General features: G+C 42.5%; 1 long non-coding RNA gene across 1 annotated transcript in view; it reads left to right on the top strand.

Annotated features, from left to right (window-relative positions):
- The window catches only part of LOC128324721 (uncharacterized), a 59,671-nt gene extending 49,603 nt beyond the window's left edge, over positions 1-10,068 (top strand). Inside the window, exon 3 of the long non-coding RNA XR_008307055.1 lies at positions 9,253-10,068. This is a non-coding gene — a long non-coding RNA (uncharacterized LOC128324721). The remainder of the gene's footprint in view (positions 1-9,252) is intronic.
- The last annotated feature ends 2,079 nt before the right edge of the window (positions 10,069-12,147 follow it).

The raw sequence follows: 12,147 nt of genomic DNA, 5'->3' as shown, positions 1-12,147 counted from the left end.
CACCACCGCGTTTGAACTGGTTCGAACGTGGGGGTTCTGAACCTGTTCGGCATTCTAAGAATAGAACACTGAACAGGTTCATGCACATCCCTATTGTAGCTCAGTGGCAGAGCATCTGCTTTGCATGCAGAAGGACCCAAGTTTATTCCTTAGCATCTCCAGGTAGGACTGGGAAAGACTCCTGCTGGAAACCTTGGAGAACAGCCACCAGTCAGTGTAGACAAATTGAGCTAAATGGACCAATGATCCATTATAAGGCAGCTTCGTTTGTTCCTATGACAGATCCTCTTCACTGGCGTATGTCCTGTGTTTCTGAGAACAATCAATACACAGTAATGTTAGCCCGATTACTGTTAGCAGATTCATATAAATGAGCAACTGAGTTGTGACCATTAGCAACATGGCAAATGTGTCATGTAAATGAGTTGTTCTTTACATCAGTAATTTTATATATTAACATTGAGAGGAGGGGGAAACTTCACTTGTTTTCCCTTCTTTGCCAATAAAAAATAAAAGCATGCAAAGATAAGATGGGTATATTTTTAATTTAAAGAAAGCTAATCAGTGTTACAGCATCTATTCCCGCAAGTCATATGTCTAAAATGCAGACAAATTTTCTCACTGTTGAACTATACAATCAGGATTGGAAGCAAGAAATCCTAACCGGTTTTTTCCCTTCCAGTTAAAAAATAAATGAACGGGGGGGGGGGGAGGAACTCCACATTAAAGCCACACTTTACCTGTAATTTTGATCCTTTTGGGTTAAAGGGATATTCAAATGCTTTCACAATATATATATTTTTTGATTGAAAGAATTTGTAATTGGATTTCCAAACACTCTGCTTTCATCTTGGGCAGTACAATATGCACTTTGATAATAACACGGCTATGTCATTAGAAAGAAATCCATTTACGAGTTTCGGCATAAAATGAGATACAGAAGGAGACAATAAAATGCTTTCTAACATAATGTACCTTATTTTTCATTGTATTCCATTCCAGCATTATGAATAAGTAATTTTATAAGTGCATCACCAATACGGCTCGCCTGATCAGTGGCTGCTGTCTGTGAGCTGTCAGCGCTCCTTTGCCACCAAAACCGTTCTCACTTTCGCATGAATATCTAATGAACTTTCTGCAACTATATCACAGATCAGAATCAGTGGCTAGAAGTTGCTGAGACCATTTGACAGGAAAGCAGAACCTTCTGTATGAATTTAAAAAACCTTTGAATTAAAAAAAAGAGAGAGAAGTGATTGTCAAGACCAAAAGGAAAGAAAGGGAACATATAACAACAGTCGTATTCCTTCAACATCCTCACATGTTCCTTATTTTCATGTAAGTGTTCATTACTTCCACGTATCCGCTTTAATCGTTCTGCTCTTAAGTCTCTCATCTGCCAGTTGTGTTACTAGGAATGTTGTCATATGTTTTCAATACTTCTGCAAATAACAGGATTGAAGAGGTGAGAGAAAGCAAAGACCATCTAGTTGCACCTCCTTTTTCTACTTAGTGGGCACCTTTGGACATAGTGTGAAACCCTGGCTAGATGAAGCTATGGTTAATCTGCAAAAACAGGAATCATCCCACAGATGATCATACAACCGTGGTTTCACAGCCCCTGGCTTCTGGGTAGAGGGACCCACTCCCTCTTTCTAGGCTGCCCAGACTGCATGCCAGCAATCTCCGTTCTGATTGCATTGCCACACTGCGTCCAAGTTGTCGGCACGCTAGTGAGGCTGCAGCCATTGGCCACGGTGTTAGAGTGGGCATGCCTAGTGCGATCATGCCTTTTTTGGCATCGCTTCCCCCACCTTTGGCGGTTCGAATACATTTTAACCCTTTCCTTGCACCATTTTAAGCCTTGGCCTTACGAGAACTATCAAACTAGATGGCAGAGATGGGCAGTATCTAAAATACATGTATTTTAAAATATGTATTTCTAATACTTTCATATTTTGTATCTAAAATACTTTTCAGAACAGTATTTTGTATCTAAAATACATTTGTTCAGGTATTTTGTATTTTTAAAATACATTGCCGAAACCAATAAATAAATAAATAATAATAAGCCGCCAATCATTGCTTTGTTGTTGTTTTTTTGCTTCAGGGGTTGTCTTTTTATTGCAAGCAAGCAGCCCATTAGCATCAGCAAGCTCGTATGCTCAAGTTCATCAGTCAGTTGAACAACCCAGTCAGTCCTGTGTTGTCTTTGTAGCAACTCAGCAAGCAAGTTCTTAGGAGGCACGCCCTTTCACTCTAGGACTCTCTGATTAGAAGTAGTATAACAAGGAGAAAAAGCAAGCGATAACTGGCTTGACCAGTTTGAAATGACCAGGCTAATGTCTTTCAGTGATCAGTGAACATCCACCTTTGGGATGCAGATTCCACCCCCACCTCCTTGGAAGGTGGGAGGGTTGCAGACATGTGGATTAATTAAGATTTGCCTACACATTGCCTTTCTCTGGTCTACAGTACAGCAATCAGCAAAGCCAAGTTAGGAGGGCAAGAGGTAAATACTTATTTTATCTTCTTAAAAACTCTTTGCAAATACTTTGGAAAGGGTTTTGGAAAGCTGGGCTGACTGGGAATCAAAGTCTGATTCCCAGTCAGCAGCTACCCTGTTAATTAGGTATTTGGGGGCTGTGGGGGCTGTTCCATCCTGGGTATTGTACTTATTTTTAGGGTTGTGATGGGGGAGGGAGTAGGAGATTTTCATTTGGTTCCTAATTGCAATGAGATGAGAGAAAATGGGAATCCTTATGTTGGTGTGGCTGGGAAAAGGTCCCATGTTTCCTATGTGTAGGGTCCAATGACCATGCAGTCCAGCATCCTGTTTCACACATTGGCCCACCAGATGCTTCTGAAAAGCCTACAGGCAAGAGCTGAGGACATGTCCTCTCTCTTACTGTTGCTCCCTGGCAACAGGTATTTGGAGGCATCTTGCCTCTGAGGTGCCTGGAGCTGGCTACACACAGCCTTGTAGGAATAAGATAAATGTTAATATCTGTCATGCTAGGATGCTGAAGATAGTTTGCTATGATTTTGGCATGTTTGTTTATGGGAAGAGTTTGGGGATCTGATCTTGTGTATGTTTTGTACTTTGTTGTGCTATTCCTAGTATGCACCATAGGCTATGTAGGCTACATGATGAGTTAAGAGTCTAGTATTCCCCAGAATTCACCGGTGATGTTTAAGCCACCTTGACTTTTTGGAAGTTGTGTGTTGTCCCAATTTCAGCAGAACACTTTCCCCACTGGAACAGGTTGTGGTGAGGGGTGGAGGATGTGACAGAATAGGCCTTTGTTTGGCTTAAACATGCATTCCAGTTTAATATCAGAACTTCCCTCAGTTCCAAAAAACCACACTGCTTTTGTGGATTTATTGTCTCTCACTTGTTTGTCAGGAATCTTTTTCCTATTGTTCAGAAAACTCTACTTTGAGGGAGAAATATTAAGCTTTTTATTGTTTTGCCAATCTCCAAGAGGGGATAGTTAACCTCGAGTTAGGTGAGGGGAGGGACTCTTGAGGTTGCTGTTTCCAACATGCTTCTTTGGTGTTGGTTTAGCTTTGTTAGCTGAGACCAGGCTGCATGGTGCCTGGGAATGTGCAGACTTCACCACGAAGCAAGCTTTTGTTCTCTGAACTGCAATTTGAGACCTAAGAGCTACCAAGCCTCCTGTCTAACACCAGATAGGAAGAAAGGTATCTCACTTGTGCATTTTTACCATTTTGTTTGGGTTGCCTGTGAACTGTCCTACTTTTTATATCTCCTTAAATAAACTACCTTTTGATTGTTTTAAACTTGATCTGGCTGGAAGGGTGTTCCGTTCTGTCTCTCTGTGTCCCTGCATAGGTTTTAAGGCATCTTGGCTTTAATCTTTGAAAAAGTTATATTACTTAAAGGAAATGGAAACAAGTTTGGATAAGTAATGAACATCTCAAAATTGTTTCTTTTTTTCAGGCATTGTATTTTGTATTTTAAGATGTATTTTAAAATAATATTTTGTATTTTGTATTTTTATAGGTTGTTTAACAAGTATTTTGTATTTTGAATCTAAAACACATTTTCTCAGGTATTTTGTATCTAAAATACTTTTTCTGAGTATTTTGCCCATCTCTGCTAGATGGTGACACACAGCACAATACTTGACAACCCCTGGATTGTGATAGACACTTTTGATCTTTTGGTTCTGGGAGAGGGACACCCCATGGGACTAAGAAGTTGCAGTGAGAGGCTGGTTGCTCATTGGCTTGCTGGGTGTGAGAAGGAATGGTGTCTCATGAAAATGGATGCCGTGGTGTGTCTGCACAGCTGCTCAATGAACCTGGGGTGGGTCTGATGTAAATTTGTGGGTGCTCCTGCATCATGGAACTGCTACCTGCCTGGACAGGCTGTGCAAAGCAAGGCCATGTGACTTCCACCTTTGCCCATGGGGAGTTACCTGGGTTTGTGTGCATCCGAGATTAAAGGCAAGGGGGAAATTCTGCATGTGGTTTGTGATCACTGGATTATAAAGGGCTGCTGCATGGAATCCCCTTGATAGTGATTCCTGTGCTAACACATACCCCACCATCTGATGGCAGCCTGCAAGCAGCAAGTAGACTCTCCCTAGGGGAAATCTGCTTACCAGACTGGCATTAATGGCCTTAATGTATTTTTGTATTTAGAATCTGCTAGGTGTTGGAATCTGGTGACCCAATGTCTTCCTGTTTCCCCTATGTAATTTTTACCACATTCTCCAGAAGTGATTTTGTAGATGAACCCTTTCTACTTGCAATTCATAAACAGGGAAACACCATGGTTGATACATATGAAAAATAAACATAATGGAATAACAATGCCTCTCAAAGTAAGTATTTTATAATCTGAGCATTGTACACTTAAAAGGAAGATAAGGGAAGCATTATATTTGGATAAACTACGGCCAGAGGTTAACAGCAAAGAAGAAAAGAGAGAAAGCTTAATGTACATGGGCCATTAAAGGCTGCAAATAACATTTTTTGCGTCATACTCTCCCTCTGAACACTGAAGCTGACATATATACGTCGAAATGTCTGTTCTTTGTTGTAATCCCCTCTTTCTATGTTTTAATTTACACAATAAAAAAAGGTCTGGAGAAAAGTATTGTAGCAGATCCATCATGCGTATTGCATCGCCATTATATCAACTATATATTTGTAAACAAACAGATATTACAAAGACATCATAAACCTCCAGTGCTCTCTCTCATGCAAAAGAAACAAATCTTGTAACACTGCTCCCAAAACCTCTACTTCTCAAATAACGTGGGAAATTACAATAAGTGGGACATAACAGTTTACTTGGGCACTTCTTATTATGTTCCTTATAATTCAGTATGGTACTATAATTGTAAAGCTACCTTAAGTGGAACAGAGGGGAAATGCTTGACTAACAAGCAGAAGGTTGATGGTTCTAATCCCCACTGGTACAATATTGGGCAGCAGCGATATAGGAAGATGCTGAAAGGCATCATCATACTGCATGGGAGGAGGCAATGGTAAACCGCTCCAGTATTCTACCAAAGAAAACCACAGGGCTCTGTGGGCGCCGGGAGTCAAAATCAACTTGATGGCACACATTACCTTTACCTTACTATAATTGTATGCATGCATGTTCAGAAGTCCGACTCAGTGGCTAAATTTGCATGTAATGTGAAACAGGAGGTTGACAAACCTGCGGTTTCAATTTGAAACTGTGAATCACATCACAAACGCTCATCCAACTGCGGCTCGGCAGCCTCTGATTTCAGGGCAAGGTGGCCCCTCCCTGCTCTTGGTCACCAAGGCCACATCCCAGTGAGCTCTGTAGCCAGGCTGTGGGCAAAGCGTCAGCATGTCACCAGAGCAGCTGCAATTGGCCACAATCTTGAAGGGTGTGTGCTGAGCATGATCGTGCCTTTTTGGAACAGTCAACCAACCCTTGGAGTGGAAAGGCCATTCAAATCCCTTTAAATATCATGCCATGCCAGCACTACTTGAGACAGCAACTGCACCGCCCACCTCCTAAGAGCCCTGCAACAAAACAGTCCTGCACAAGCATGAGTCCTGGAGTGTTTGTGCTTGTGAACATACATCATTGTTCTTGGGAAGCAAAGTGCTCAGTGTCCATCCTGTCATCCCATCCCCTTTGCCTCCTGCTTGCCAGGATGGGGGAGCAAGGGATTGAGTGGGATGAGGAAATGCCCCTGTGCAACTTTGCTGCTTGACAGGCTGACAAGCTTGGGATGGGATGTGGCAATGCTCCTGTTGCCAGGCAACTGCATTGCTGCATCGGAGACAGGAGAAGTGGGGCAGGTGCTCAGAGAGGGGGCCAGCAAAAAGCACCACAGGCATGCAGCAGATGCAATTCTGGGCAGGTCTGTGCCACAGTCTCTATGATTGCGGTTTCAAAAACCTCACAAAACTATGGTTATGGCACTGTACGCATTCGGATGCAACACATCAGTGGCCAAACCTCTGGTCTCGGAACTGAAAACCAAACGTTTGAACTGGAGTATGGCAAGGCAAAGCGCAGGCCATTTTTGCTGTGAAAACATGGCTGCATGAATTTGGACATAATGGAGTTCCAACCTCTGCCCCATTTAAGTCCGGTTTCGCATTATGTCCAAATTTGGCCAGTGAGTTCAGTAGGTCTGATTCCCAAGCATGTTAGCATATGAACGCACTATTAGACTGTTTTCACCAGAGAACTAATCCCACCCAGTTTGTTTTACATTTCACATATTTGTATGATGATATTACATAGACATGCATTATGCATATTCAAATGGTAGTTACAGAGCTCTTAGAGCTCACAAATACCAGATAGTACAGCTCCCCTGGGACTGTACCACTTCAGACTACAGATAGGGGTTGCATGTTTAAGTATCTCTATACATTAAAAACTTCCTGCCTATGGAGAAACTCACATGTCAGAGAAAAATGTTACAGCCCAGTCTCCTCTAAATTGTGGTACTTTTCTATATCAGGCAATTATTTCCATTGGAGAGGATTCAAACATGTGATTGCCATTTGAAGTGGTACAGTCCTCTCAGCTCTGCTGTTCTGGCCCTTGGAAATGTCATACTTTCTACAAGAGAGTCACACTCCACGAAGAATACCCCAATACTGTGTTTCCTTATGGCAACAACAACAAAAAACAATTAGAAAAATAGTTAGTGAACAATAGTGTATATTTTAAAGACATCTTCTACTAACAGGAAAGAAAAAGGATGCACCCAGCATCTCATTCAATGTTGCCATTTTAAAAGTATGGATTCTTTGAATTAAAAATAAGTGTTTCTTGCTATTACACAGCCCTTTTGGATGCAGTCAGTTACAATTCAAGGATTTAACAGATCACAGTGTCATTGGACACCCACTTTTCTCATGCTACATCTTGAACGCAAACCAGGAGCCTCCTCATAATCTGCCCACTAGTGTCTCTTGTTGTGAGCTCTCAAGATTCCAGAATGGAGGCTAATGGGGCACTATTCGACTCCCTAAATTTCACACTGCAGACAGTTCATTAATTCTCTCTGATCTGGCCAGACTATCATCACCATTTATTATTTATGAAATAGATGCTTCCAGATCAGGTCTGGGCCTTTGCCTGGACAACAACCAGACTCTGACCTTGTCTATGGGCTCCCTAGTCTTTCTCTGGGTATTTCACCTTGCCTAGTTGCTCTCCTGTCCTCTGGTCTGCCTGCCTCTTTCCTTTCCAGTCTTACCTAATGCACTTCCCTGTCAGCAACTTTGCTTCCCTCTTCCAGCCTCCTTCCAACAGACTCTTCACCTGGCCTCCCTTCTTTATCAGTTAGAATACGTCTTGCCTTGATAAATTATTTTAAGAAGTTAGACAATCTCATTAAATTTGGCCATAATTACTGTTTGGAAAAGAACTTATGATCTATATTGTTGTCTCACATGATAGGAATATACTGTTTGCATCCAATTGCAGAGTTATGGCTTTGGAATAGATTAAAATAGTAGAAATTGGCTTTTTGCATGAGATGCTGGCGGGATGCTGCTGCGGTTCAACTTTCTGGCTTTTCCTCCTGGTTTCAATACTATAAAAACATAACATCTTTTCGCAATATTTGACCAATTCCTAGTCACCATCTTTGAGGAAGGTCTTTACTGCCATGCATTTTCAAACTAGGCCTTCAGTATATCTCTATGGAAGATTTCACAAATTGCCTGTGGAGCAAGGATTCTGCTCCTGTGGATCTGGTCAAGTGCAGGATATTATTCATTATGTATTCTATTGCCCTTGGTATGAGTCAATTAGAGATAAGACCTTAAGACAGATAAAGTTATGACTAACTGATCGATTCTTCACCTCAGACTCTGATCTGTGATTGTGTCTGGATTGACCATCCTGCCCCATGTTTACAGAGCACCACTTTCTATAATTTGCTTAAACCACAGTTGGTTGCTCCGCCTCAGTTCATTGGCTGCCGATGGTTCAGTACTGACAATTACATGTGGAGGAATTAAGGGATCCTTGGCTATATACCTAACTTGTCTGGGGACATATTAAGATCATTCACACGACCAGCCCTACCTGGGCAGGATAGGGCTAGCCCAGGTAGGGCTGGTTGTGTGAAGCTCCAGGATCACTCCCCGTCCTGCCACTCATCCCCTGGGTAGCCCTGATTTTAAACCCAGGCTTACAGTGAGGTAGGAGGAAAGGTGTGTGCCTCCTACCTCACTCGCTGGCCATGTGGGTTATTGGGCTGCCGGCAGCCACCTTGGTCATACAACATGGGGGAAGGAGAAGCCCAGCAGCACGGAGCTTTCCTGATGCACACGCTCTTCATGTGGTGCATCGTAGGATACCTGACAGCCCTGCTTTCTCCTCCCGATTTCCGCCCGGCTTATTGCAGCACCACCCATGTGGGTATACAGGCAGTGGAGCTCTGAACAGGCTCATGTCATGTGGAAGCAGGAAGGGAGGCTTCTGCCTCCCCTCAAGCTCCTCCCCATCTGGTCATTAGAATGACCTTATTATCTTCTAAGTCTTGTTGTGGTTGAGAGGATGTGGTTTTTATTTTGTGTGATTTTAAGAATTCTGAATTTAAATTCACTTTAACGTATTTACTTCACAGCAGATCACCTGTATGTTTGATACATATAAAAGAAATGAAAAGGATTTTTTAATGTATGTTTCTTCTCCCTGATGATAGGAATTTGTAATCGCATTGCATTCATTCTGATTATCACATACATCTAATCCTAACACAGATGCTGCAGTTCAAGGAAGAAGATACAGTATTAAATTTCCAGGAGAGGAGCAAAAAGAGAGAGAGAGTGAGTCCCATGATGAACATCCTGAAAGGTGTTTATTTTTGGACACCAAATCCCAACACTGATGCTCCTGTCCCTGATGAGAACACCGTGTGAAAAGGCACAATGCAGCTTTCAGACTGTGTTGGTACCATCTAGTGTGTGAGACGAAGGTAGATTTTGATGCCTGATTGACCTGAACTCCTTCCAAGTAGTTTGCTAAATTCCCACTGGTTAGAAACTGCAAAGCAAGAAGTGCAGTAGATGGAAACCAGAGGCTACGATAATTGTACCAAAGCCTGCTGAGATTTTCTTAACCACTTCCAGTAAAAGGAAAACGTCCCCTAGTAACAGAAGCAAGTCCCACAAGAAGGACCGAAACACTATGTTCACTCATATATGAATAACATTTATTTTATCACATGAAGTTATGGATCCAGGTGTCCTAATGGAAATTCGGGGGTGGGGATGGGGATTAAATAAATACCTTACTGTGTAGAAAAACTTCTGTTTGTTCCTAAAAATCCTTCATTTGATATTTGTGGGGTGAGGGTTTCAGAGTGGGAATTAAGAATTCTGATTTTGCTATGATATTGTAACCACTCTATAAATTTATCCAGGGGAGGGGCAGACCCCTAGCCTCTCTCACCTCCCAACTGTGGTTCATAAGGACTTTGTTTTATGAACATTCAAAGCACAATATGTTGTACCTGGGAGGAGAAACATCTAGTGTTTTCCTATGTATCAATACTTGAAATAGACAAATTACCTACACATATTTTCTGTTGTATCATTGCAAGTCTCAGATACTTCCTTAAACAAATAAAAGGTCATCTCAATTCCTTCGGGTATTTTAGACCAGGGATTCTCAACGTTGGGTCCCCAGATGTTATTGGACTTCAACTCCCATAATCCCCAACCAAAGGCCACTGGGGCTGAGGATTATGGGAGTTGAAGTCGAATAACATCTGGAGACCCAATGTTGAGAATCCCTGTTTTAGACAACCTCTCCATCACCATCACCTTGAAAGAAAAAAAAATTCCTTTTGTTTGCTAGCATCAGAGATGCTAGTATTTTCAAAACTTTCTGCTTCAAGAAGCTAATCACTTTTCTGTCTGGGAGGTATCTTTTCTATTTTGACTTTTTACATGCTATCTCCCAATATTTCAGTGCTTATTCTAAATTGTTTTTCTTCATGTTTATTTTTATTTAGTTAGTTTTCTCCATGTCTCTGCTTTCCCTCAGCCGACATCTTCTTTCTAACAGTGCTATTCTGCTAAAAGAGCCTCACTTCAGGCAAAAATGTGAGACTTGACTTAATAATCTCGTGCAGACTGATATAATTCAAAGCACTGCATATCCTTACAACAGGCCTAGAACACTTTTAAAAACATGTATTATCAAGCAAGCAATCTGTGGAATTCACTACCACAGGATGAGGTGATTGGCAATAATATAGGCAGACTCTGAAAAGAGCTAACCCTGTTTTAATGCCACTGGTCTTGCACAATTCTCAGCAACGTTCTACTGTGAATAAGGGAGTGATGGACACAGCTCCAGTGGTTCCTATCCAATCAGCATTAACCTTGAAAGAACTTCACCTTTGACATTAAATTCCCCGTCCTGTGAGAGCTGCTCTATCATTGCTAACTCCAGGAAACCAAGTAGAAAGAAATGAGAAAAGCTTCAGTCAGGAGCTCTGTGCTGCAGCAAGGCACAGAAGCTGCATGACCTCCTTCCCTCATGCATTCTTCTTTGTAGGGTCTCATAAGGGAGAGTACGGCCGCTTCCAAAGATACGCATATATGTGGCAAACCGACACTTGTGCAATTATCATGCCGCATGATATACACAGACATACAATGTTTGTTTTATTTCCCCAAACTCAGGCATTATTATTATTAAATATATATATGTACACCACTTTAGAACCCTTCAAAAGGTATGGGGAAATGGTTCCCTGTCTAAAAAGGGCTCAAAAATATTTTTGAAAACACACACACAGAAACACATGCGCGCGCGCACACACACACACACACACACACACACACACACACACACGACACCAGCAACAGCCCATTGAGGATGCTGTGCTGTGCTGAACAGGGCAACTGCTCTCCCAAGGGTGGCTCACTCATGAGATGAGGCGAGGCAATGGCTTCAGGCAGTGAGTATGGGCATCTTGCCACATACCCCACTGCCCACAGGTATTGCCTCACCTGCCTACAGATCCTCATAGCTGAAGCTTCTGAGCATGCAGAGATGGATGGGGTTTTAAAACTCCACCCATCACTGCATGCTCAGAAGCTAGAAACACAGGAAGCTGCCAGATACCGAGTCAGACCATTGGCCACCTAGCTCAGTATTGTCTACACAGACTGGCAGTGGCTTCTTCAAGTTTGCAGGCAGGAGTTTCTCTCAGCCCAATCTTGGAGATGCCAGGAGGGAATTTGGAACCTTCTGCATGCAAGCATGCAGATCCTCTTCCAAGAGCAGCCCCATCCCCTAATGGGAATATCTTATGGTGCTCACACATGTAGCCTCTCATTCAAATGCAAACCAGGGTGGACCTAGCTTGGCAAAGGAGACAATTCATGCTTGCCACCACAAGACCAGCTCTCCTCCCATAATGATGGGAAGCAACAATGATGGGAGAAGCGGCAGATGGTGCCTCACATGCCACCTTCTCCTGCCCATGGGGTTTTAAAGCTCCATCCTCCATCCTCATGCTCAGAAACTACAGCAGTAGAAGAAGGGGAAGGCAGCATGCAAGGGATGTGGAGTGGAGCTGGCTGTCTGGCCCAGCCAGCCCCTTGACCCTGGCATCAGTGGGCATGGCTGGTGAAAGGAAT

Source organism: Hemicordylus capensis, chromosome 4 (assembly GCF_027244095.1).
Source record: "Hemicordylus capensis ecotype Gifberg chromosome 4, rHemCap1.1.pri, whole genome shotgun sequence".
Classification (NCBI taxonomy): domain Eukaryota; kingdom Metazoa; phylum Chordata; class Lepidosauria; order Squamata; family Cordylidae; genus Hemicordylus; species Hemicordylus capensis.
Note: the sequence above shows the minus strand (reverse complement) of the source record. Positions and strands in the feature narration are given on the sequence as shown.